Raw genomic sequence first — 6,000 nt, forward strand, 5'->3', positions numbered from 1 at the left:
TACTTTAGCACAGCCGATCCACCCGAACCTCTACACCCTAATCTGTAAATTACCTTCTCAAAAATGTAATTTAAATGTAGAAAAATGTGAGTCTGATTCAACATTCAGGCGCAGACAGAATTCACACTTATTGTTAGAAAAGCTCTGCATTTGAATGACATTCTTGAGAAGGTAACAAAAAACAAGTTCTGGGATTAACAAACCAAAGAGCAGAAACCTATTCTAAAAGATGAAGGATTTAATCTAAAATTGTTTGATGTGTCACATTTCCATGACGCTAGACTCCTTTGGATATAAATTGTGATCATGATCTCATTCTCCAAAACTACCTGATGAAGGAGTGGCGCTCCGAAAGCTAGTGCTTCCAAACCAACCTGTTGGATTATAACCTGGTGTTGTGTGATTTTTAACTTTGTCCGTGGGAAACACATGAGTTGTGGGACTGCTAACAGTTCTTATTTTGTGATCTATTCCAAGTGAAATTTCTCCTCTGCACAGGCACAGTTTGTTTTTGTGCTTTGTGCGAGATCAGGCTAGCAGCTTTTAAATCCTTACGTTAAGCAACAGAAGTAAACTGTCAATCAGCAATTGTATTCCGAGAGTGGTACTTCCAGCTCTGGTAATCCTGTTGCATCAACAGAGAGAGGGTGAGGATGTCACATCTCAAGAGCAGACAGAAAAGTTATTTCGCTTGTTGAGTCGGTTCCTCACTCAGATGAGACTGGATGTTGCTTTTAATGGATCATAATTAAATGCTACAATGGAACACCTTAAATTCAAGGAATTTTGAAAGGGCAAATGAACAGTAACTTTGAACAGAGATGTTCTTCCATTTCTAACCTTGGTTGACCCATATGAAGCATTTTTACTGATAGCTCCATAATCATGTTCCTGCTGGATTTTTTTCAGGGCAAACAATTTCTGGTGGGAGAAATTCTGCATCCTGGGAAGGCGGGGAAATGAGAAAAAAAGCTGTTAAAAGCATTTGAACTGTAGGCCCATGAGCTCTCGTGGGAGCAGTACATTTGCCAAAAACATTTCTGAGGAATTCTGTGTAACTGTTGGACCGAAAATAGTTTCCCCACTGAACGTTAAACAGGTATTGAGAACGTTGCGCATTATAGATTGAGGACCGGAGGAGGATTGAATTTGCCAACTTGAACCACACTTTGCAGAGAGAGGAATTTTCTCTGGATGGAATAGGTTGATGGAAGTCAACAATTGTCAGATTATTTCATGAAAATAACAGCTAGTATGGGGATCCCAGAAGAGGGGCATCTGTAATGAGCACACAGAAACAAACCCTTCAGTCCAGGCCAACCAGATATCCTAAATTAATCTAGTGACCCATTTGCCAGCATTTGGCCCATATCCCTCTGAATTTTTACCATTCATGTCCCCATCCAGATGCATTTTCTTCTTTGGAGAATATTTGGGTGAGAGCCAAGATATGCAATATCTCAATGTATAATAATGAAGCAGCTCATTTATTCTGAAATTATTTCAATTAGTTGGTCAATTGACAAATAATAGCTGCATAACTGTTGTCAATATTGATACTCAGGAAAGCTATTTTGTTTAGTGATATTTCCTTTGTAAAGATCTTATCCAAATTATAAAATGAATGTATTTTCATATGAAATAAAATTTGCAGTGTTTTATTAAATGGTTGAAAGTAACTTTGCACTTAATTGCTCCATTTGGGATTAAACATTGTCACCACTGATGATATTACCAAGCCAGGTAATGAAACGTCTAGATATCAAACCTACAGCTCAGCGAGCAAACCTGCACCCTAAACATTCTACTTTGCTGAAAGACTGCACAATCTGCAGGCAGTCAGTACATGTAATATATTGTCAATTCCACTTTGAAAATAGATAATGAGCCCACTACTTTTTGGATGTGAGCATAAGTGGTAATAGTAAGTAAGTTTGCTGATGACACCAAAATTGGAGGTGTAGTGGACAGCGAAGGAGGTTACTTCAGATTACAATGGGATCTTGATCAGATGGGCCAATGGACTGAGAAGTGGCAAATGGAGTTTAATTTAGATAAATGCGAGGTGCTGCATTTTGGGAAAGCAAATCTTAGCAGGACTTATACACTTAATGGTAAGGTCCTAGGGGGTGTTGCTGAACAAAGAGACCTTGGAGTGCAAGTTCATAGCTCCTTGAAAGTGGAGTCGCAGGTTGATAGGATAGTGAAGATGGTGTTTTGTATGCTTTCCTTTATTTGGTCAGAATATTGAGTACAGGAGTTGGGAGGTCATGTTACTGCTGTACAGTTGGAATATTGTGTGCAATTCTGGTTTCCTTCCTATCAGAAAGATGTTATGAAACTTAAGGGTTCAGAAAAGATTTACAAGGATGTTGCCAAGACTGGAAGATTTGAGCTATAGGGAGAGACAGAACAGACTGGGGCTGTTTTCCCTGGAGCGTCAGAGGCTGAGGGGTGACCTTATAGAAGGTTATGAAATCATGAGGGGCATGGATAGGATAGATAGACAAAGTCTTTTCCCTGAGGTGGGAGAGTCCAGAAATAGAGGGCATAGGTTTACAGTGAGAGGGGAAAGATAGGAAAGAGACCTAAGAGGCAACCTTTTCATTTAGAGGGTGGTACGTGTATGGAATAAGCTGCCAGAGGAAGTGGTGGAGACTGGTACAATTACAACACTTAAAAAGCAACTGGAGGGATGTGGGCCCCGTGCTGGCAGGCGGGACGAGATTGGGTTGGGATATCATGCACAGGGATGTGCAGGTTAGGTGCATTAGTCACGGGTAAATGTTGAGCAATAGGGGTAGGGGAATTGCGTGGGTGGGTTACCCTTCGGAGGATCAGGGTGTAGTGTTTGGGCCGAGTGGCCTGCTCCCACACTGTTTGGAGTCTGTGAAGGGGAAGGGATTTTTGTAAACTGTGCAAGGCAATGCAGGCGTAGTGCGGGGGCCTGCTGTTGGCCTTGCCCTGCCCCTTGCTCCTCCCCCTGTTGTTGAGCTGTCTAACAAACATCTCCTCTTTCTCTGCCTTTTTGCTGGGGGCAACTGAAGCTGTAACAATGTTGGGACACAATAAAGGTTACCTGAACATTCTGCCGGACTCAGACTCTCATTGAAAGCTTAGAGCTCCAAGCGGTTTTTGTTTTAAAGCTGCTTATTTCTTGCAGCCTCCTGCATTAAGTTTCCAATGTTGTATATCAGATGGAGCAGTGACTGAGTAGCTGGTTTCGTCAGAAGTTTACATTTTTCGGGAGTGCAGGCACTGCATTGTTTCAACGGCAGTTTACTGGCAGCACTGGGAAGTGTGGGCTCTGTTCATTAGAAAGGAGGTGGAGGTGCTGCTGTTGGACTAGGTGGGACACGGTTTAAAAATCACAACACCGGGTTATAGTCCAACAGGTTTATTTGGAAGCACTTCATCGGATAACTGTGGAGCAGGATCATAAGACACAGAGTTAAGAGCAAAAGGTCACAGTGTCATGCAACTGATATGATATATTGACAAATGTAGATTGCTGTTAAGTCTTTCATCTTTTAGAATGGGTACATCGCAGTACTACTATTCAGTCATATCCTCAAAATCACAAGGGTTTTTTTAAACTGGTGACATCTCAGCCCAGACAATGTATGTCAGTATCCCAATCTTAAATCAGACTGGTACTATTTCCAAACTAGGAATGTATAAAACATTACATGGATTGACTACCTGGATGTTGTGCGCTTTTTGTGCAAAGTTGAATATATCTGTAAATATAATTCTGCAAATGCACTCCATCGTTATGTGTGGGTGTGTGCGCGCGCGCGCGCGAGAGAGCATGTGTGCACATGCTTTGTCAAGGGAGTGTGATGGAGGAGAAGCCTGTAAGAGGGTGTGTCTACATCTGAGAGAGAGTGTGTGTATGAGGGGTACAGATAAAAGTGAGGGATTGCATTTTCCTAAAATAAGGGCAGGACTTGTACAGAGGGATATGGGGGGGGGGGGGGTTCAGGTACATACTTCATTGAAAGTTGCATCAATGGTTGGAAGGGTGCTTCAGAAGGCATTCAGCACACTTACCTTATTTGTCCACACCATTGAATAAAGGAGTTGGGACATCATTTAGAAGTTGTACAGGATGTTGGTGAAGCCACTTGTAGAGTACTGAGAACGTTTCTGGTGGCCCTGTAATAGGAAGAATACTATTACAGAGAGTTCAGTAAAGATTCACCAGGATATTACCAAGTCTGGAGGGTTTGAGTTATAAGGAGAGGCTGTGAATCTCTTCACTGGAGCACAGGAGGTTGAGGGGTGACCTCATTGAGATTGATATAATCATGAGGGTTCTAGGTAACATGAACATCAAAAATAGCGAGGAGCCTGCGCGGTGATGTCAAGTGACTGGGGGGGGGGTAGAAATTGTGGCAGTTGGACACTTTAAATCCATCAGGAACAGCATCTCTATACAGCATACTGTGCATGTCAGGTGAGATGCCAGAAGACTAGAGGTTGGCTAACATTGGGCCACTGTTTAAGAAGGGTGGTAAGGACAAGCCAGGGAACTATAGACCAGTGAGGCTGACGTCAGTGGTGGGCACATTGTTGGAGAGAATCCTGAGGGAGAGGATGTACATGTATTTGAAAAGACAAGGACTGATTCGGGATAGTCAACATGGTTTTGTGTGGGAAATCATGTCTCACAAACTTGATTGAGTTTTTTGAGGAAGTTACAAAGAGGATTGAGGAAGGCAGAGCAGTAATGTGATCTATATGGACTTCAGTAAGGCGTTTGACAAGGTACCCCGTGGGAGACTGATTAGCAAGGTGAGATCTCAAGGAATACAGAGGGAACTAGCCATTTGGATACAGAACTGGCTCAAAGGTAGAAGACAGAGGGTGGTGGAGGAGGGTTGTTTTTCCAGACTGGAGGCCTGCGACCAGTGGAGTGCCACAAGGATCGGTGCTCGGTCCTCTACTTCTTGTCACTTATATAAATGATTTGGATGCGAGCATAAGAGGTACAGTTAGAGGGAGAGGCTGAACAGGCTGGGGCTGTTTTCCCTGGAGTGTCAGAGGCTGAGTGGTGACCTTATAAAGGTTTAAAAAATTATGACGGGCATGGACAAGATAAATAGACAAAGTTTTTTCCCTTGGGTTGGGGAGTCCAGAACTAGAGGGCATAGATTTCGGGTCAGAGGGGAAAAATGTAAAAGAAACCTACGGGGCAATTTTTTCACACAGAGCGTAGTACGTGTATGCAATGAGCTGCCAGAGGGAGTGGTGGAGGCCGGTACAAATGCAACAATTAAGAGGCATTTGAATGGATATATAAATAGGACAGGTTTGGAAGGATGTGGGCCAGGTGTTGAGGAGCGGGACTAAATTGGGTTGGGATATCTGGTCGGCATGGACGGGTTGGACCGAAGGGTCTGTTTCCATGCTGTACACTTCTGATTCTATGCTGGTTCAGCAAAAGCCGCGCATGCTCTGTCTGCAGAAACAGTGCAAACCCTTCTTTAAATGGACCAATGAGAAGCCAGACAAGGAGCCTGGTCCTCCTGCCAATCAGAGCTCCCCAATTGTCTGAATGCAGAAGATGGACCATCAGGTTCTGAAGCTGCTACTCCTCTCCAAATGAAGATCGAGCTTCATCTCAGACTGCAACGTCCTTCCTCTCTCCACCATCTGTGAGTACGGCACTGTCTTTACCATTTCATTTTTTCATTCTGGGGCTAAATTGCTGACTTGCAGCAACTGAAAAGAAAGCGAGTGAATCTAGGGAAGGGACAGAGACGGGAAACGTTGGTCCAGGTCTGTGTCTGAATTGGCAAACGCACGGCAAATGCAGGCCCACAATGTGAAGTTATAGCCTCGGTTATGAAAAAATAACTGCTGAAAGGAGGTACGTTGTTTAAATGGTGACATATTGGGATGTGGACAAAGTGAGGACTGCAGATGCTGGAGATGAGAGTCGAATAATGTGGCACTGGAAAAGCACAGGAGGTCAGACAGCATCCGAGGAGCAGG

At 43.5% G+C, this 6,000-nt stretch overlaps 1 protein-coding gene across 4 annotated transcripts in view; it reads right to left on the minus strand.

The window, feature by feature from the left end:
* Positions 1-4,858, minus strand: part of LOC148145026 (uncharacterized) — a 60,817-nt gene extending 55,959 nt beyond the window's left edge. For 3 of the 4 annotated variants that reach the window (XR_015751682.1, XR_015751681.1, XR_015751683.1), the window contains exon 1: positions 4,054-4,858. The gene's annotated coding sequence lies outside the window, so the exon portion shown is untranslated. The remainder of the gene's footprint in view (positions 1-4,053) is intronic. The other variant, XM_087975522.1, reaches the window with a different exon arrangement.
* Positions 4,859-6,000: the final 1,142 nt, after the last annotated feature.

Source organism: Chiloscyllium plagiosum, unplaced genomic scaffold (genome assembly GCF_037043375.1).
Source record: "Chiloscyllium plagiosum isolate Xiang-an unplaced genomic scaffold, Cpla_swu_hap1 HiC_scaffold_27, whole genome shotgun sequence".
Classification (NCBI taxonomy): domain Eukaryota; kingdom Metazoa; phylum Chordata; class Chondrichthyes; order Orectolobiformes; family Hemiscylliidae; genus Chiloscyllium; species Chiloscyllium plagiosum.